The sequence below is a fragment of the Hemibagrus wyckioides genome, linkage group LG11, assembly GCF_019097595.1.
Source record: "Hemibagrus wyckioides isolate EC202008001 linkage group LG11, SWU_Hwy_1.0, whole genome shotgun sequence".
In the NCBI taxonomy this organism is placed as follows: Eukaryota; Metazoa; Chordata; class Actinopteri; order Siluriformes; family Bagridae; genus Hemibagrus; species Hemibagrus wyckioides.
Genome location: NC_080720.1, coordinates 3,546,858 through 3,569,026, shown reverse-complemented (window position 1 = coordinate 3,569,026; position 22,169 = coordinate 3,546,858). Strand labels below are relative to the sequence as shown.

Sequence of the window (22,169 nt, the reverse complement as noted above, 5' to 3'; positions counted from 1 at the left end):
TTTTAATTCATTCAATCACATTAATCAATACGAGAATGTCCAGGAAAAATGCTAAGTACAAATTCTCCTTAATGTCGCTATACCGTTAAGGAAGGCTTGTCTATAACTGCTTGTGGTTAAACTTTTCCTCCACTTTTACACATTAAACAGGAAATAACTTGAAGCAGGGGGCAGCATGGTGACTTAGTGGTTAGCACTGTTGCCTCACAGCAAGAAGGTCCTGGGTTTGGGTCCCAGGTTTGAACAGGCAGGGGCCTTTCTGTGTGGAGTTTGCATGTTCTCCCTGTGCCTGTGTGGGTTTACTCTGGGTATTCCAGTTTCCTCCCACAGTCCAAAAACATGTACATTAGGTTGATTGGTAATTCTAAATTGGCCATAGGAGTGAGTGTGTGGTTGTATGTCTATATATGTGGCCCTGTGATGGGTGTACCCCTACCTTTCGCCCAATGTGTGCTGGGATAGGCTCCAGCAAATCCTTGTGACCCTAATTAGGGTATAGAAAATGGATGGATAACTTGAAGCGGCAGGTAACGGTGTGAAATTTCGGACCGTGTGTGTGGAGAGGTCCGGGGAATCGTTCGAGTTGTTTATTTAGATTTGTTGTTTTACAGCGTATTAACTAATTTATACAGAAATAAATTAACTGAAATGTCAGTTTGTTGAGAAAATAATCAGTTAAAACAGGTTTTATTTTCAATATTTCAGTAAAATCTTGTGTAAATCTATCAGCCCAAGCGACTCATCTGATTTACAAAAGTTTTCATACTGCTGATTTTCCTTTTTTTTTTTTATATTTGCTTAAATATGGTAATAAATGCCACTCAGAAATCTACCAAACATGCTGCTGGAACCTGAATGGACTTATGGGAGATTTTCAATCAGTATAAAGAAATGAATGATGTTCTGTCTGAGAGTCTGATCTAAAATGAGTCTGTTGGCTTTCAGTGTGTTTTAGATGTGTGTTTTTCCTTCAGTTGGAGAACCTTACACAGAATATTCCTGTTTGAAGATGAAATCTGAGCTGCTTTTTAGATGAACAAGCACTTGGAGAACATCTCAGAGAGCAGGAATGTGTTCAATATCAACATTTACTTTGTAGATACAAACATTTGTGTGGAAACAAATGAACCTTGTTTGTTTCATGGAACTTTTCTATGAATATATCACCTCTAGTACTTTAGGGAAAAACAGAAATCTGAAACACTACAAATTCTTAAAGTCCTGAGTGTCTACTTCCCTATATGAGCTTAATATTAACCTCCACTGTGGAGTGAGACATGAAGATGCTCAATCAACATGAACACGAAAAAAAACAGGCAGAAATTAGTTTTTTTGTAGGGTTGCATAGGGACAGAAAATTTCCATGGGAACTTCATCTCGGGAATTTTGGAAATATTCCAAGTTGAAAAAGCTTAACAGGAATGTACAGGGGTTGGACAATGAAACTGAAACGCCTGGTTTTAGACCACAATAATTCATTAGTATGGTGTAGGGCCTCCTTTTGCGGCCAATACAGCATCAATTCGTCTTGGAAATGACAGATAAAAGTCCTGCACAGTGGCCAGAGGGATTTTGAGCCATTCTTCTTGCAGAATAGTGGCCAGGTCACTACGTGATGCTGGTGGAGGAAAACGTTTCCTGACTCGCTCCTCCAAAACACCCCAAAGTGGCTCAATAATATTTAGATCTGGTGACTGTGCAGGCCATGGGAGATGTTCAACTTCACTTTCATGTTCATCAAACCACTCTGTCACCAGTCTTGCTGTGTGTATTGGTGCATTATCATCCTGATACACGGCACCGCCTTCAGGATACAATGTTTGAACCATTGGGTGCACATGGTCCTCCAGAATGGTTTGGTAGTCCTTGGCAGTGACGTGCCCATCTAGCACAAGTATTGGGCCTAGGGAATGTCATGATATTGCAGCCTAAACCATCACTGATCCACCCCCATGCTTCAGTCTGGGCATGCAACAGTCTGGGTGGTACGCTTCTTTGGGGCTTCTCCACACCAGAACTCTCCCGGATGTGGGAAAGACAGTGAAGGTGGACTCATCAGAGAACAATACATGTTTCACATTGTCCACAGCCCAAGATTTTCGTTGCTGGCACCATTGAAACCGACGTTTGGCATTGGCACGTGTGACCAAAGGTTTGGCTATAGCAGCCCGGCCATGTACATTGACCCTGTGGAGCTCCCGACGGACAGTTTTGGTGGAAACAGGAGAGTTGAGGTGCACATTTAATTCTGCAGTGAGCTGGGTAGCTGTGGTTTTATGTTTTTTGGATACAATCCGGGTTAGCACCCGGACATCCCTTTCAGACAGCTTCCTCTTGCGTCCACAGTTACTCCTGTTGGATGTGGTTCGTCCTTCTTGGTGGTATGCTGACATTACCCTGGATACCGTGGCTCTTGATACATCACAAAAACTTGCTGTCTTAGTCACAGATGCACCAGCGAGACGTGCACCGACAATTTGTCCTCTTTTGAACTCTGATATGTCTCCCATAATGTTGTGTGCACTGCAATATTTTAAGCAAAACTGTGCTATTACTCTGCTAATTAAACCTCACACTCTGCTCTTACTGGTGGAATGTGCAATCAATGAAGATTGGCCACCAGGCTGGTCAAATTTAGCCATGAAACCTCCAACACTAAATTGGCCAGTGTTTCAGTTTCATTGTCCAACCCCTGTATTTAAATTATTTAGAAATTTGTGAAATTTTTTTTGACAGTGCAAATTCCCACGGAAAGTTTCCAGCCTTGAAAATTCCCAGAATTTTGCAACCCTAGTTTTTTGGACTCTGGCAAAAAAACACAAAAAATAGTCAAATGATAATGGAAAAATGAACAGAGCAAGAGACAAAAACTGGATCAAAGTCCTGAAGAAGCTCAAAACCAGGGAGAAACTGTTACTGTATGTAACATACAGAATGTGAGTTGCAAGCTGCAACATATTTACGATTCTGGTGAACATGGACACAGCAAAACATTCCTTTTTTTTGGCTTCTGGGAAAAAGAGCTCAGCTTTTTTCCCCGATGAGCCTAAAAAAGAATACGCCTAAACTGTGAAAAAAGTGTAGGGCAGTGTGTGGAATTTTGCAACGTGTCGGATTTTCTAGGACGGCATTATGTTCGACATCTAGTCTTATTTTGTCTTGTTTGTTTTGGGTCACTATCTTTCACCTGGTTCATTTGATATGAAGGTTTGCGAAATGTTTAAGCAGTTTTTGTGTAGAACCGAAGTGATAACTCATTTAAAATACATTTGAGTTTAAAAGAGCCTCCTTAAAAGAGTCTTCTGAAGCCTTGGGTATAGGTGGGGCATGTTGGATCGCTCTGTGTGTGTGTGTGTAGTTAATATTGAGTGTATCAGGAGGAACAGGTTGGAGAAGGTGAGCTGAGACATGGATGGTGAGTGGAAGCGTGTAGCAGTGCCGCTGCTCTGTGCTGCCGGTGTGAGTGTTTTACTGCTGAAATGGAGAGAACAGCAGAAGGTGAAGAGGAAACTGCAGAGAGCCAGAGAGAAGGAGATCCAACAGGCAGAGAAAGCCATCAGCCTCTTTAAGGCTCAGGTACACACACACACACAACTGAGGTCTTTATAACACTTTCACCTTGTCCTTTAAACAGTGGTTTTCCTTTGTATAATGTGCTGCAAATTTGTGTGTGTGTGTGTAACACTGCTGTTGTCTGTCTCAAGCTGCATTTCATTCATTCATTCATTGTCTATACCCGCTTATTCCTAGGACTCCTAGGGTCACGGGGGTCTGCTGGAGCCTATCCCAGCGCACACAGAGCGAAAGGCAGGGGTACACCTTGGACAGGTCGCCAGTCCATCGCAGGGCTCAAGCTGCATTTCTTTCTGTCAATTAAGCAATGTCTCTCTGTCAAGCTATATATCTGCTATATCAAGCTATATATCATATATCACCTGCCTTGACTCGCATATGAACTTAAGTGACATCCCATTCCTAATCCATAGGGTTCAATATGACGTCGGTCCACCCTTTGCAGCTATAACAGCTTCAACTCTTCTGGGAAGGCTGTCCACAAGGTTTAGGAGTGTGTTTATGGGAATTTTTGACCATTCTTCCAGAAGCGCATTTGTGAGGTCACACACTGATGTTGGACGAGAAGGCCTGGCTCTCAGTCTCCGCTCTAATTCATCCCAAAGGTGTTCTATCGGGTTGAGGTCAGGACTCTGTGCAGGCCAGTCAAGTTCATCCACACCAGACTCTTTATGGACCTTGCTTTGTGCACTGGTGCACAGTCATGTTGGAAGAGGAAGGGGCCAGCTCCAAACTGTTCCCACAAAGTTGGGAGCATGGAATTGTCCAAAATGTCTTGGTATGCTGAAGCATTCAGAGTTCCTTTCACTGGAACTAAGGGGCCGAGCCCAGCTCCTGAAAAACAACCCCACACCATAATCCCCCCTCCACCAAACTTTACACTTGGCACAATGCAGTCAGACAAGTACCGTTCTCCTGGCAACCGCCAAACCCAGACTCGTCCATCAGATTGCCAGATGGAGAAGCGCGATTCGTCACTCCAGAGAACGCGTCTCCACTGCTCTAGAGTCCAGTGGCGGCGTGCTTTACACCACTGCATCCGACGCTTTGCATTGCATTTGGTGATGTATGGCTTGGATGCAGCTGCTCGGCCATGGAAACCCATTCCATGAAGCTCTCTGCACACTGTTCTTGAGCTAATCTGAAGGCCACATGAAGTTTGGAGGTCTGTAGCGATTGACTCTGCAGAAAGTTGGCGACCTCTTCGCACTATGCGCCTCAGCATCCCCTGACCCTGCTCCGTCAGTTCACGTGGCCTACCACTTCGTGGCTGAGTTGCTGTCGTTCCCAAACACTTCCACGTTCTTATAATACAGCTGACAGTTGACTGTGGAATATTTAGGAGCGAGGAAATTTCACGACTGGATTTGTTGCACAGGTGGCATCCTATCACAGTTCCACGCTGGAATTCACTGAGCTCCTGAGAGCGACCCATTCTTTCACAAATGTTTGTAAAAACAGTCTGCATGCCTACATATCTGTCTGTCTGTCAATTTACATGCCTGCCTATCTGTCAGCTACATATCTGTCTGTCTGTCAACTTACATGTCTGTCTGTCTGCTTAGGCTACATATCTGTCTGTCTGTCCACCTACATATCTGTCTGTCTGTCAATTTACATGTCTGTCTATCAAGCTACATATCTGTCTGTCTGTCAAGCTACATGTCTGTCTGTCTGTCAATTTACATGTCTGTCTGTCTACATTTAAACTGTTGGATTATATAAGATCAGGCTTGAATACTCTTGTATCTGCAGAACTCTGGTGTTGATCTGAGCTCCATCGTGACTCTCCCATTGGCTGAACTGAGTCAGAAGATCAGAGGAGGCTGAACCCCGGTGCTGTGCTCCATGCCTACATGGAGAAGGTTCAGTGCACTCTCACCTCTCACTCATTTACACATCCTACACTTACACATGTCCCAAGACCCTTACCTGTGTACAGTTACACATCCAGCTTCTCTGCCATCCATTAACTCTGTGAAGACATGTCTGCACCTTTAGTCAGGATGACTGGGCTACATGACTTATTACTGTGTAACCATGGTACTGTCTACTGTTTAATGAAATATGTATTTTATTTAATGCTTCATGGTCAATTGAAATCTTGGACTCAGGACTCCAAATCTGAACTATGACCTATGATGAACATTTGATGATTTAACAAATTGCTTAATGAGCACCGTATAACATTGGCAGTGGGTGTTTTTTAAAATACGGTAAGCATAGATATGGTACTGATCTCTATTTCTGTGTCTTTGCCCTTTTATCCATTTCATCTGTTGGTCTGGCCTCCTGTTTAATTCTCAGTCTCTCCTCAGAAATAAGAACATCAAAATCGAAACATCTAGAAACCAAATGAAATGATCAAATTTATCTTTACAATATTTGCCTATTAAAATGATATCAACCAATGGATTCGGTCAGGGACCATGACTGCAGCTCTGTGCACTCTGATAACATTTTTCATAGTCTGTTTGACGTCAGTCATTTTTGTTTACCGTGTCAGTGATTGATAGTTACAAGGATCCACCACTTTGAGAAGTCTTCCCTGCATCATGAGTAGCTCAGGCCACGTGATGTCCAACAAATATTGCTTTTCCACTGATATTTTTTGAACATTATCCAGAATACAGCTGCGTGTCCTGTTTTCAACCTTCGGAAGTTCTCCCACACCACGCTATTGCTACACTCCCTCCACTGGATTACTGAAGCTGCTGCATCAGATTTAAAACACTGCAAAAATAGCTTTGAACTTCCCCTAGATGTTCAATAAGATGAAGAAGAACTGGGGGCAAGAAGCCTTTATTATCGCCACACACATTATAGCACAGTGGAATTTCTTTGTGTATTCCAGCTGAGGAAGTTGGGGTCAGAGTGCAGGGGCAGCTATGCTCATTTGCCCAACAGTGGCAGCTTGGTGATGCAAAGGCTTGAACCCCGATCCTCCAAACAAACAACCTAGAGCCTTAACCACTTGAGCCTCCACTGCCCCCAAACAGCTGAGTCACAGGAAGTATGACATCTAAAGACCTACAGTACTTGAACTAGCACTTAAAAAGTAACTTAAAAACTCCATTATCTCTATACTTACTATATTTCCTCCAAACAAAGTTTAAGACCGATGGTATCTATAGTCTATGACCTCATGAACCAGTATAAGGATCTATTCATTGATGGAGAAACTCTGGATAAAGACATCTGCCAATTGCTGTAAACATACATATATTTTTTTCTGTGCTAAACCCACACACCCATTGACTCCAATTGAAGCTTGCCATTTTGTTGGGACCCAGAATTTTGCTGAACACCAAAAATTAACAATCGGGACGAAAGTGCAGTGAGATGTTTAATTTGTGAATATATTACATTTCACCAGGAGTAATTAATCAAATTGAAACATTTCTGCTTTTAAAATAGAAACATTCCATTGTCGCATTTGAATGAAATTGTAAGGGATCCAAGGCTAAACGTGTATTTTTAAAGTGCTATATTCTCAGCTTGTCCTGTGTTTTACAGGCTCTGGAGGTGCACAAGAAACTGAACTGTGGCAATGCTGTCCTCACAGAGAGTCTGAAACAACAGAAAGAATTTGAGTCACACAAAGACGGCCTTCTTTACGGCATTCCCATCAGCATCAAGGACAACGTGGATTATGAGGTACTGATGGTGGGAACTCTGTTCAAAAACTCGATCAGCTATATAACCAGTTATTATTCCCAACATGATGAGTAATAGGAAGAAATTGGTGTATCTGATGATGGGAAGAACATAATGAGTTGGCTTTCATTAGCATAACTATAACTGAAGACACTGTGTGAAGATATTACTCGATCACTGAGCCTTGAGGGGTAACAGGATACACTTTACTGAGCAGATTTATCTACTAAAATAAAGCAAACTATGACCTATGACCAAATTATTCAAGCCTAGTGACCCATTGTAAATATCCCATCCTTGGAGGGTTAGGGTCCGAGCACAGGGTCAGCCATGATGCAGCGCCCCCTGGAGCAGGGGGGTTGGGGGCCTTGCTCAAGGGCTCAACGGTGGCAGCTTGGTAGTGCTGGGACTGGAACACCGACCAACAACCCAGAGCTGAAATCCCACTTGGGACCTTTGCATTTGCAATTTGCAGTACAGTATATATTGCATAGTATTCATTTTCAGTCTCATCACTGTAGATGAAAGTCATATGAGGCTTCCATCTAGCAGTGTCACATCTAACATTGCTCCATCTATTTTCTAAAGAAGCTTTTGTGTGTGTGTCCTCAGGGCTACGCCTCTACCTGTGGCTTGTTGAATAAGCTGGATGATCCTGCTGTTAAGGACAGTGTGGTGGTCTCAGTTCTGAAGAAGCAGGGTGCAATCCCCTTCATCAAAACAAACATTCCTCAGGGTCTCATCAAGTAAGAATAACACACCGTTACATGCTGCATGTGTGGTTAGTGAAGGCAAGATGCAAGTGTGAAACCTCAGTTTGTGTTTTATTTAGGCATATCCAAGAATCATTGTCTTTAGTAAGGCTGAAAATGCATAGCACATTAAAAGAGGATTATTCATTCTAGCAGGGTCAAAACCAGAAAACACAGAACTAGAAACCCCACAAGACTTTTAGAAGATACTATGAATTTACCGGGTTTGAACAGACAAATGCATTGTATGAAAGGCAAGAAAAAAAACAAGACAGAACAGGGAAAAACATTTGGGTAACAACAAATGTCAGGGCAGGGGTGGAGACAGCACTTGAACAGAAACAATAGCACTGTAATATAGGAGACTTATCATGAAAGTTAGGGTACATTTGCATATGGTTTAACAAAAAACCGTGAAATTTCCCAAAAAAATTGTAAAACTAGACAGTCTAGGTAATAAAAAAACTGCAGTATGGTTCATTATTTTGGTTTGGACTTTAGGGTATCCTGAGGAACAAGTCTGGAACAAGTCATTTAAAAAAAGGTGTATCATACTCTTGTTGTGAACTGAACCCTCAATCAGTAGACCATAAAACACCTCAAAAAAGATTACTGGGCACCTTTCATGGTTGTAGGTGGCTTGGTTAAGGGTACCAGTCAACAAGCCTGAAACAATATGGTTGGAATTGTGACGTTATCTTGTGGCAGTGGGAGATCAGTGATAAAAAGCAGTGGCCAGTTTTTTTAGGAGTCCTGCAGGAGGTTGTCTTGTGATGAAAGATTGGGCATCCACTGACAAACCACTCTACATCAGAAGCTAGTTCTTTCCATCAGAGCTTATTTTCCACTAATTTCTTGAATCATTGGTTCTCTGGATGTCTGTAATTGAATGAATTGAATGATTTTAGGAACTACTGGGACAATTCCCTGCCAGACCACCAGAGGTCCTGATCCTCTTGGATTGAGGCTGGGTGGTGATTGTTTGGACCTTAGCTTGGTCCATCTCAACAACTTTCTCATTCAGAAAGTTACCTAAGAACTTGATAGAAGCTTGGTTACCTGTTTGAATGCTGCACCAACTAGGGGAGTGGATATCTGTATTTTACAGTGGTAGAGTTTAATCCTTGATAATTAGGAATGTGACATAGACAGCATCTTTCTTTTTAAGAAGACCCTGCAGTGGCAGGATGGGTGGATGGTTGGATTTAGACTTTTAACTGTAGTCCTCCATAGCTTTAGTGTTGACCCTGCCAGGAGGTCAATAGCACAATCCCAGGGATGATGTGTAGGCCACTTAGAAGCTTTGGTTTTATTTAACACTTTAATTGGAAGATGGGGTTCAAGCCTTATCACTGCCAAGCTGCCACCATTGAGCCTACTCCAGGGGTACTGCATCATGGCACTCTGACTCCAACCCTCCAAGGATGGGATATGCAAAGAAAGGTTACTTGCTTTCTAAGTTATGTGAAGGTCATATGTAGTCAAGTCCTTATGAATGTCACCTTCATATCAACATATTAACAAAACCAATTATGATGCTTTATTAAGCTAGTATTGTGTGTGTGTTTTTGTTGTAGCTATGAATGTAGTAACCCCATATACGGAAGGACAGTGAACCCCTGCAACATTGAGAAGACACCTGGTGGCTCTTCAGGAGGTGAAGGTGCTCTGATCGCTGCAGGAGGATCTATTCTGGGTCTGGGATCTGACCTTGGAGGAAGCATCCGCATCCCAGCAGCTTTCTGTGGCATCTGCGGCTTTAAACCCACAAGGAACCGGATAAGGTGTTTTATATTTCATGCATAAGAACAGGAATCCAATTTGAACTTTTGAAAATATACTATATTGCCAAAATGAAGACACCTGACCAACACACCAATATGTGCTTGTTGAATATTCTCATTACAGATTTATTTCCCCTTTACTATTATAATTAACTCCATTCTATTGGGAATGCCTTCCACTAGATGTTGGAGCGTGGCTGTGGGGATTTGTGTTCTTTCAGCTACAAGAGCAATAGTGAGATCAGACACTGATTTGGGGATTTTGAGGAAGTTCCAATTCCAGTTCATCCCTAAAGGTCTTTACTGGGGTTGAGTCAGAGTCAGGGCTCTGTGGAGAACACTCGAGTTCTTCCACTTTCTCTAACCTCCACACCATGTCTTCATGGAGCTGTGTTCTTTGCGCACAGGGGCATTATCACGCTGGAACAGAGTTTGGGTATCTTAGTTCCAGAGAAGAGAAATTGTAATGCCACAGTGTACAAAGACATTCTGTACAACTGTTATTGGGAAGAACCACATATGGGTGTGATGGTCAGGGGTACACAAACATTTGGCTATATAGTGTATTAAAATTGTTATATTAGTTATCATTTATATCATTTGGTCTGATCATGAAGATATAATGTAACTGCATCTGACAGTATAAAATCATTTGCTTGTGCTTTAGATTTTGCTGGGACTATTATTTGATCTTTAAATCCATTATGGATACAGCATTTACCGGAAGTTTTACTGTAATTTAATAATGTACATAGTGTTTTAAGATATTTTTTTTCATGCAGCATGCTTGGACTCTCCTCGGGTGTAAAGGGCACAAAGACAGGTGAAGTACAGCACAAGTAAATTCCTCTGGATTTCGAGTTCAGTAGGTAGCAACCAATGTTTTCAGAATAAATGTATTTGTGTCCAGCTCTGTCATCAGTTGGTCCATTGGCCCGTGATGTGGACAGTTTGGCTCTGTGTATGAGAGCTTTACTCTGCACAGACATGTTCACTCTGGACCCTACGGTTCCTCCGATACCATTCAACCAGCAGGTACTGAACATGGTCCAGTTCAGCACTTCAGTGTTGTGTGATGTGTCGCTTACTATACTTTAATCATATTTCTTTTGAAAAGGTGTATGAGAGCACAGAGCCTCTGAGGATTGGATACTATGAGAATGACGGGTACCTTCAGCCGTCTCCGAGCATGAGCAGAGCTCTACGAGAGACCAAAGAGCTCCTGGAACAAGCAGGACACACGGTATCAATGCTCGAGAGTGGCTACTTCTATAAACCTTTAACATGAGATTTTTTGTGGAGTTTCTGTGGAAGGTTCATGAATCTGGTAGAATTGGATGCTCCGTAGCCTTCTTCAAGATGAGAAAAGTGTAAATATCCGGGGAGGTGGGTGGGTGCTGGGGCTGGGGGTGAATGTGGGGGTGAGAAGAATCCTTCCTGATGCTGCTGGACTTACAGTGCTTGGTGTAGATGTTCTCAAACAGACTTCATCACCTGTTGCAATGCTTTTCATTCTGACAGAGAGGACTGTTTAATTACTGTTTTACCACCAGATTCATAGGTCATCTTTGGTCTACATTAAGGGTTAAATATTCCTGGTAGAATGGCATGGCATCAGCTGAATGACCAGCCTTTTTTAAAGTCTGAGATTAATAAACCCTTGTGTTGGAGTTTGTATAGGACACAGTGCACTCATGTGCTCACCATGGTCACTGATGGTCCAAAGGTCCTGTAGCTCTGATGTAGCCTGTGGGGAATAGAGTACTGGCTGGGTCCATTGGCTCAGTCCTGGGAATATTTGTAAGTTTGCTTGGCAGACTGTGTTACTCTGTTAGGTTTGCATTTCTGAAGACTCTTAGAAAAAGATTTCTCAGTGGTTCTTTGGATTCCATATAGACTGTGTACATGCAACCATTTTTGAAACCATTTGAGTGAGTTGGAAGCCATTTGGAAGAAATTTGGCTAAACTGTGTTATTTTGTATTGCTAAAGAGCTCTTTGGGTATACATATATACACTGGCTTGCATACATTTTAACCAATATTACAATTTTCTAAATTTGTTAGTGGTACATTTACACCATGTGGCCTTATTTGGTGCAATTTACATTCATTTAATTTATACAATTGCTCAGTTGAAGGTTAAGGGCCTTGCTCAAGGGCCTATCAGTCACAGCTTTGTATATTGGTGTTGGTATTTGAACTCAGGACCTTTCAGGCAGAAGGTGAACGTCTTGACCACTAAGCTACCACAAGTGCAAATCTGATCTCAAAGTTGCTGGATGACCACAGAGTATGTTTCCTAAACTGCATTATGATGACCAAAGTGACATCAAAATAGGGTTTGAGTGGTTGTGGGGCATCCACCAAAGGTAGCAGCAGTTTAGACCTGTATTATAATGTAGCTGGTCTGATGCTGTGAGTCTAAATGATTTGAGTGTTGTGTTTATCTTCCTTTTTCTACTCTGTAGCTAATTCTGTTCAAACCTCCCCAAGTAATCACTGCCTTCCACGAGTTAGTTTTGAGGGGAAACCTTGCGGATGGAGCCGTCACTCTTTTAAAACACTTGTGAGTCTGATTTCATTTTTTCATGGTCCGTGTCGCAGTGTCTGTTACTGTAGCTTCAAGAATCCTGCCTTGTGTTTTCAGTAAGGACGGACCCGTTGATCTGAGTCTGCAGTTTCAGGCTACATTCTGGGGTCTTCCCAAGTTTATAAAGAAGATGATGTCTCTGCTTCTTAGACCTATTGTGAGTGCAGCCAAATGCATGCTTTGTAAGATTAAATCCCTGTGTTACTGGCAGTTCTGCTGTGAATGGATAGCAAGAAATATAGTGAGTTTTTTTTTACCAGTAACCTGGTGCTTCTTTCCACCAGATGAATGGAAATGGATTATCAGACTATATTCTATAATATTAATAGTATATTCATATCACTATTTATATTCATATAAACAGTCATTGTATTGAATTCATGCACTATATTGCCAAAAGTATTGGGACACCCCTCCAAATCATTGCGTTCAGGTGTTGTTTTTCAGGGTTTGGGCTCGGCCCCAAGCCAAAACTGGGACATCATAAATGAATTGGAGGGGTGTCCCAAAACTTTTACCAATATAGTGTATGCTGTATTTTTCTATTTAAATATTTGTCATTTTACTTTTCCTCTGTTCTGAACAAAAAAAATCCATTTTTATTTTATTTTATTTATATTCTTTTTTTTATTCATTTAATTCCTTTAATTAATTTTTTAAAACTTATTTTTACTTTTCTATTCCTGTACTATTTTTATTCCATTTCTCTCCATTCCAGTTTCCTAACACAGCCAATAATAAAAAAGCATTTCACTGCATCTCGTACGGTGTATGATTGTGTTCATGGCTAATAAAAGTTGAAATTGTATGAACATCGTAAATTGTACCTGAAAAAATGAACCATTTTTGTATTTTTGGAATTTTTCTATGAATGTATCACCCATAGTAGGCTAGACAAAAACAGAAATCCTTCTGAAACACTACAAATTCTCAGTGTCTACTTTCATACGAGCTTCATATTTACCTCCACTGTGGAGAGAGACATGACAAAGATGTTCAATCATCAATATGGACACGACAAAAACAGGAGCAAAGTCCATTTTTTGACCTCTCGGGGGGAGAAAGCATTAAGTGGATTAATAATCAATGCATACATATCTGAAAGGTGAAACGGGCAAAGGTCAGGAAGTACACCGTGTCCAAGATGTGAATACAAAAACAACCTAGGATAGCAATGAACAGACCTTACCTGGACAGATAAGTCTTACTCCACACCGATCCAGTGTCTCAGCTCCGTTTAATTACAGCGCGAGTTTCATGACAAACAAGTGTGTGTGTGTGTGATTAAATCTCAGGAGATGATGAACGTGTCGGCCGAGTGCTGTTCTGAGGATTGTAGTCCCTAACTGCTGTGTTTCTATGCTGCTGTGAGTTCTGAGAAGTCGAGATAGGAGTGTGCTGGATATCACATTAATATGGAATTGAACATCAGAATAATAAACAACAAAACAGCAGCAGAATCACAAAAATAAAATATATCAGAAAAAATATATTTAATGTAGGCAGACATTAAATCAGTGGAGATGTGGCTCACAGCAGGCACACACTGATGATGATGATGTGTGTGTGTATGTGTGTTACAGGCGATACAAGGCGGTGTGGGTCTGCCGATAGCAGTGTAGTGTGTGGCTCGGCCCTGGCAGGAAGAGATGTGCTTACGTCTGATGAGAGAAGTGGAAGAGCTCTGTGCCAAGAACAAGCACTCCAAAAGACACCACTAAACACACACACACACACACACACACTGGTCTATAATTTAAAACTGATATGCATCACACTGATTAATACTTTAAATCACTGTGGGCGTGGCCTAAGGTTTGAAGGCGGAGTTGTGTGTTAGTTAGATTCAGATCATCACCACACCAAAAAACTCACACACACACACACACACCCCCACACACACACTGGTCTATAATCTAAAGTTGATTACTTTAAATCACTGTGGGTGTGGCCTACATTTTGAAGACAGGCTGTGTGTTAGTGATTCAGATGCTGCTATCACACCACTAAAACACACACACACACACACACACACACACGCTCCATAGTTACACGCTCCATAGTTACACAACTGTTTACTCAGCACCCAGTTTACTGTCAGACTTTCCAGGTAGGAGGTGTGAAATTTTGAAGGCGGAGTTGTTGCCATGGTGATTCACAAGATGGCAAACCTCCAATCTGAGTTAGTGTAGTAAATGTAAACAATAAAACACACTCCTGGGCATTCTTTATAATCCACGATGGGGTGGTGTGAGCCGGTAGTGGATTATTTTCCTGGGCTCGAATATTCATGAGGCCGCATGTAAAACATGAATATTCATGAGGATGAAGCTCATGTCATCACCGAGAATATATTTGGACTCTGATCGATTTTATTCTAATCTATTTCATTGATTAGTAAAGATGCTAACATTAACACCTAAGCTACTTGACAAAGCTACAATATATAGCCAAAAGTTTTGGGACGTCTGCCTTCACATACACATGAATGTAATATGGAGTTGTCCCGCCCTTGGCAGCTATAACAGCTTCAACTCTTCTGGGAAGGCTTGCCACAAGGTTTAGGAGTGTGTTTATGGGAATTTTTGACCATTCCTGTAGAAGCACAGTTGTGAGGTCAGGCACTGATGTTGGATGAGAAGACCTGGTCATGTTGGAGCATGATGTTGTCCAAAATGCCTTGGTATGCTGAAGCATTAAGAGTTCCTTTCACTGGAACTAAGCCCAACCCCTGAAAAACAGCACCTGAATTCAGTGATTTGGAGGGGTGTCCCAAAACGTTTGGCAATAAAGTGTATTTTCATTTATTGCTATCTCTTTACTTTACTATTAAGACACACACTCATCACTCCTCACCTAACTGTCTAAACACAGCACAATAAAGAGCTACTGTATACATCCAATAAAGGCTGTTTTCCATCTAATCTGCCTGTGAGTGATGAAATGAATACATGTACTGAACATACAGTATATTGTGCTGGTTGTAGTCTTCTGTCACTTTTTGTCCTGCATATTTTCTTCCAATGAGAAACTGGAGTATTCAAAATATATAACCTACAGCTAACTAATTACACACAGAAATGTTACAGGATATATGCTATACATTCTGCTAGCTTCACTGGCAGATTATCAGACAAAGCTAACTGTACTAGCTGTTTACTGTACACTTCAAAATGTTACTATAAACAAACAAATAAATAAAAATTCAAATATCTTTAAAATGTCACTTCTGCTGTAGTTTCCCAGTCCTCTGGCAGCACTACCTGACCACCCAGAGCCTGCCTCAACTTCTGTCTAAATTCCTCACAACATTCTTCTTACAGACCATCCAAGTCATCCTACACACCACCATCCTATGCTGTCTGGCTACACTCTCTCCCACTACCACTTTACAGTCACTAATCTCTTTCAGATTGCCTCTTCTACATAGGATGTAGTCTACCTGTGTGCTCCTACCTCCACTCTTGTAAGTCACTCTATGCTCCTCCCTCTTCTGAAAATAAGTGTTAACCACAGCCATGTCCATCCTCTTAGCAAAGTCCACTACCATCTGTCCTTCAAGGTTCCTTTCCTTAACTCCAAACTTGCCCATCACCTCCTCATCACCTGTGTTCCCCTCACCAACATGTCCATTAAAATCTGCTCCTATCACCACTCTCTCACCTGTTGGAATACTCTCTATCACCTCATCTAATCTCTCAACCTCTAACTTCAGACTCATCACCCTGTCTGACCCTCTCATCACCTCCAGAACATTCCTCACAAACTCCTCCTTCAGGACCACACCTACCCCATTTCTCTTACTATCCACCCCATAATAAAACAGCTTGAATCCTGCTCCTATACTACGAGCCTTGCTACCCTTCCCCCTGGTCTCCTGTACACACAGTATATTCACCTTCCTTCTGTCCATCATATCTGCAGTAAAAGTGTGTTTTTCTCCTCAGTATCCACGCAGGGCTGCAAGTATCGATGCCACCTCTGGAGTCAGGTGAGACTGAAACAGCACCTGACCTGCAAACACATAAACCTACAGTATTTTATCATCTGAATCTAACAACTGTAACAACTATGCTTGCTTCCTGTTTGAGTTGAAGCTATGGTGTGAGCTCTGAGGCAGCTCTAGCTACTGGATCTTTAATTTAGTGAAAATCATTCTGACTGATTTAGTGCTCACATTAACCCAGAATCTAGTGTTTTCTAGACATTACAACCATTTTACAGTCTTTCTTAATATATTAGGGCAAGAAGCCTTTACTGTCACCACACATACATTACAGCACAGTGGAATACTTTTCTTCACATATCCCAGCTGAGGACGTTGGGGTCAGAACACAGGGGTAGCTAGGATACAGTGCCCTCTACAGCAGAGAGGGTTAAGGGCCTTGCTCAAGTGTCCAACAGTGGAGCTTGAACCCCAATCCTCTGATCATCAACCCAGAGCCTTAACCACTTGATCCACCACTGTCCCAAAGTTTACAGCATCTGGCGGTCTCCAATCCAAGTAGTAACCAGGCCTGACCCTGCTTAGCTTCTGAGATTGGACATTCTCAGGGTTGGCCAGAACTGAGAAATCATTATTACTTTACTTTCTTATTACAGTTACACTGTGTGTGTGTGTGTGTGTGTGTGTGTGTGTTCTGCTTCATAGCTCTCCTGCAGATCTCTGGAAACAGCACAAAGAGGCTGAGGTATGTGTGTGATTTGCATTTTATTAAGCATTGGCATGTTGAGAAAAAGTATCCTGACATCATATATAACATTCTAACTTCTTGTTTATGTTTGTAGGATTATATCCAGGAGACATTAGCTAAGTGGGAGAAGCTGGAGATGGATGTTCTGCTCTGCCCCATGCTGGGTCCAGCCTATAACTTCAACTACGCCGGAAAACTCTTTAACAAACCGATTTTCAACTTTATGGACTCTCTTTCCATGTGTGTGTCTGTGCTACAGACTGTCACTGTAGGGTTTCTTCTAAAGGTGTGTGTGTAGGTGCACTGAGTTACACTGCTCTCTACAACGTCCTCAATTTCCCTGTTGGAGTCGTTCCCGTCACCGAGGTCACAGCCGAGGATGAAGATCAGCTGAAACACTACACAGGGAGATGGCTGGGACAAGACATATGTCGAGGTGAACAATGAGTTTATTTTAAATTTTCACAAACTGAGCCATGAAAATCACTTAATTCACCTGAAAACATGTATATTTATGTCATTAAGGGACAACATTTGTTTTCAGTAGTCAGTGAGTCAAAGAGAGAGTCATTTTATAGGTGATTGTGTCTTAATAAAGGAAATCTAGTGGAATTTATGGTTGACTAGCCGAGTCTGCTGTAACTCAGTATAAAGAACTGAATGATGTTCAGGCTGTGAGTCTGATCTAAAACGAGTCTGTCGGCTTTCAATGTGTTTTAGACGTGTTTTTTTCCCTCTGTTGGAGAACCTTACACAGAATTTTCCTGGTTGAAGATGAAATCTGAGCTGCTTTTTAGATGAACAAGCACTTGGAGAACATCTCAGAGAGCAGGAATGGGTTCAATATCAACATTTACTTTGTAGATACAAACATTTGTGTGGGGAAAAAATGAACCATTTTTGTATTTTTGGAATTTTTCTATGAATGTATCACCCATAGTAGGCTAGACAAAAACAGAAATCCTTCTGAAACACTACAAATTCTCAGTGTCTACTTTCATACGAGCTTCATATTTACCTCCACTGTGGAGAGAGACATGACAAAGATGTTCAATCATCAATATGGACACGACAAAAACAGGAGCAAAGTCCATTTTTTGACCTCTCGGGGGGAGAAAGCATTAAGTGGATTAATAATCAATGCATACATATCTGAAAGGTGAAACGGGCAAAGGTCAGGAAGTACACCGTGTCCAAGATGTGAATACAAAAACAACCTAGGATAGCAATGAACAGACCTTACCTGGACAGATAAGTCTTACTCCACACCGATCCAGTGTCTCAGCTCCGTTTAATTACAGCGCGAGTTTCATGACAAACAAGTGTGTGTGTGTGTGATTAAATCTCAGGAGATGATGAACGTGTCGGCCGAGTGCTGTTCTGAGGATTGTAGTCCCTAACTGCTGTGTTTCTATGCTGCTGTGAGTTCTGAGAAGTCGAGATAGGAGTGTGCTGGATATCACATTAATATGGAATTGAACATCAGAATAATAAACAACAAAACAGCAGCAGAATCACAAAAATAAAATATATCAGAAAAAATATATTTAATGTAGGCAGACATTAAATCAGTGGAGATGTGGCTCACAGCAGGCACACACTGATGATGATGATGTGTGTGTGTGTATGTGTGTTACAGGCGATACGAGGCGGTGTGGGTCTGCCGATAGCAGTGTAGTGTGTGGCTCGGCCCTGGCAGGAAGAGATGTGCTTACGTCTGATGAGAGAAGTGGAAGAGCTCTGTGCCAAGAACAAGCACTCCAAAAGACACCACTAAACACACACACACACACACACACACTGGTCTATAATTTAAAACTGATATGCATCACACTGATTAATACTTTAAATCACTGTGGGCGTGGCCTAAGGTTTGAAGGCGGAGTTGTGTGTTAGTTAGATTCAGATCATCACCACACCAAAAAACTCACACACACACACACACACCCCCACACACACACTGGTCTATAATCTAAAGTTGATTACTTTAAATCACTGTGGGTGTGGCCTACATTTTGAAGACAGGCTGTGTGTTAGTGATTCAGATGCTGCTATCACACCACTAAAACACACACACACACACACACACACACGCTCCATAGTTACACGCTCCATAGTTACACAACTGTTTACTCAGCACCCAGTTTACTGTCAGACTTTCCAGGTAGGAGGTGTGAAATTTTGAAGGCGGAGTTGTTGCCATGGTGATTCACAAGATGGCAAACCTCCAATCTGAGTTAGTGTAGTAAATGTAAACAATAAAACACACTCCTGGGCATTCTTTATAATCCACGATGGGGTGGTGTGAGCCGGTAGTGGATTATTTTCCTGCACATGTTTCCTAAAATGTTTTATTCCTCTTACACTGCAGCAGTTTGTCGAATATTACAGTATTCACTTTATTTCTGAATGAACAGATGGTGCTTTTTATCCAGTTAAAGTTACATGTAATGGTGTGGAAGTACTGTTCTTGATGTTGTTATAGCAGATACAAACCCTACTTCCATCATTGGCATTTTTTTCTCTTTGTTTAAAGACCAAAAATTTCATTTAACATACTATTCATGTTACTGAGAAACGTGAAAACCTCCAGTTTCCTGTAGACAAAAGTCAGGAATCTTAATCTTACAGTTTTGACTGCTTCTTACAGCTGTGCTGACACTGGAGACTCCTTCCACAAACGTCTCCAGAAACCTTCTCCATGTCAGTGACTTTTAACATTTTTTTTTATTTCTCGATGTAGATTATGCACCACGTCCTCCATACAGGTTCCTGTAAATGAGCTGTTGCTATGGACACGATAACCTATTAGAACAAATGAATGAATAATAAACCTGTGATTTATGTGAAAGCCGGAACGTTCACCTGAGCTGCTGTTATGGAAAACGAATCTACGTAATCCGTTTGGATCAGATTTTGGGAATTAAATTCAATTGTATAATAAATATGTAATAATAAATACAGACCTGTAGATGTGTAAATGAAGGTACACGAGTGTGACTTAATAAGTAAGTCGTGCAACGTGAAATGTTGCTTTAATGATCGGGTCAGAAGCGCTCGAATATTCATGAGGCCGCATGTAAAACATGAATATTCATGAGGATGAAGCTCATGTCATCACCGAGAATATATTTGGACTCTGATCGATTTTATTCTAATCTATTTCATTGATTAGTAAAGATGCTAACATTAACACCTAAGCTACTTGACAAAGCTACAATATATAGCCAAAAGTTTTGGGACATCTGCCTTCACATACACATGAATGTAATATGGAGTTGTCCCGCCCTTGGCAGCTATAACAGCTTCAACTCTTCTGGGAAGGCTTGCCACAAGGTTTAGGAGTGTGTTTATGGGAATTTTTGACCATTCCTGTAGAAGCACAGTTGTGAGGTCAGGCACTGATGTTGGATGAGAAGACCTGGTCATGTTGGAGCATGATGTTGTCCAAAATGCCTTGGTATGCTGAAGCATTAAGAGTTCCTTTCACTGGAACTAAGCCCAACCCCTGAAAAACAGCACCTGAATTCAGTGATTTGGAGGGGTGTCCCAAAACGTTTGGCAATAAAGTGTATTTTCATTTATTGCTATCTCTTTACTTTACTATTAAGACACACACTCATCACTCCTCACCTAACTGTCTAAACACAGCACAATAAAGAGCTACTGTATACATCCAATAAAGGCTGTTTTCCATCTAATCTGCCTGTGAGTGATGAAATGAATACATGTACTGAACATACAGTATATTGTGCTGGTTGTAGTCTTCTGTCACTTTTTGTCCTGCATATTTTCTTCCAATGAGAAACTGGAGTATTCAAAATATATAACCTACAGCTAACTAATTACACACAGAAATGTTACAGGATATATGCTATACATTCTGCTAGCTTCACTGGCAGATTATCAGACAAAGCTAACTGTACTAGCTGTTTACTGTACACTTCAAAATGTTACTATAAACAAACAAATAAATAAAAATTCAAATATCTTTAAAATGTCACTTCTGCTGTAGTTTCCCAGTCCTCTGGCAGCACTACCTGACCACCCAGAGCCTGCCTCAACTTCTGTCTAAATTCCTCACAACATTCTTCTTACAGACCATCCAAGTCATCCTACACACCACCATCCTATGCTGTCTGGCTACACTCTCTCCCACTACCACTTTACAGTCACTAATCTCTTTCAGATTGCCTCTTCTACATAGGATGTAGTCTACCTGTGTGCTCCTACCTCCACTCTTGTAAGTCACTCTATGCTCCTCCCTCTTCTGAAAATAAGTGTTAACCACAGCCATGTCCATCCTCTTAGCAAAGTCCACTACCATCTGTCCTTCAAGGTTCCTTTCCTTAACTCCAAACTTGCCCATCACCTCCTCATCACCTGTGTTCCCCTCACCAACATGTCCATTAAAATCTGCTCCTATCACCACTCTCTCACCTGTTGGAATACTCTCTATCACCTCATCTAATCTCTCAACCTCTAACTTCAGACTCATCACCCTGTCTGACACTCTCATCACCTCCAGAACATTCCTCACAAACTCCTCCTTCAGGACCACACCTACCCCATTTCTCTTACTATCCACCCCATAATAAAACAGCTTGAATCCTGCTCCTATACTACGAGCCTTGCTACCCTTCCCCCTGTTCTCCTGTACACACAGTATATCCACCTTCCTTCTGTCCATCATATCAGCCAGCTCTCTACCTTTCCCTGTCATAGTACCAACATTCAGAGTTCCTATTCTCAGTCCTACACTCTTACCTTTCCTCTTCTCTCTCTGTCTACACACTCTCCTCCCTCATTTACTTCTTTGACCAACAGTAGCCCAATTTCCACCAGTGCCCCGTAGGTGAACGGCACCGATGGCGGTCGTTGTTAACCCGGGCCTTGACCGATCCAGTTTGGAATTCAGAGTACTGACGATTCACATGGTTAAATTTGGGACCGGCACAGAAGTCACTGGACTGTGACCCCCATGGCTAGATTAAAATGTCACTACACATTAATAAAATAAAAAAAAAAAAAAAAAATACAAATTCAAATGTCTTCAAAATGTCACTAGGCTTAAACAAGCACATAAACAAACAAACAAACAAAAAATAAATGTATAAA

The 22,169-nt window shown here is 41.5% G+C and overlaps 1 long non-coding RNA gene and 1 pseudogene across 1 annotated transcript; one reads left to right on the top strand and one right to left on the bottom strand.

The window, feature by feature from the left end:
• The first annotated feature begins 37 nt into the window (after positions 1 to 37).
• On the top strand, positions 38 to 21,505 carry LOC131361426 (vitamin D3 hydroxylase-associated protein-like; annotated as a pseudogene).
• On the bottom strand, positions 6,075 to 14,035 carry LOC131361427 (uncharacterized). Its single transcript, XR_009206036.1, has 3 exons — positions 13,547 to 14,035; positions 9,622 to 9,739; positions 6,075 to 7,143 (listed from the first exon to the last, which is right to left on the bottom strand). It is a non-coding gene; the product is annotated as an uncharacterized LOC131361427 (long non-coding RNA).
• Positions 21,506 to 22,169: the final 664 nt, after the last annotated feature.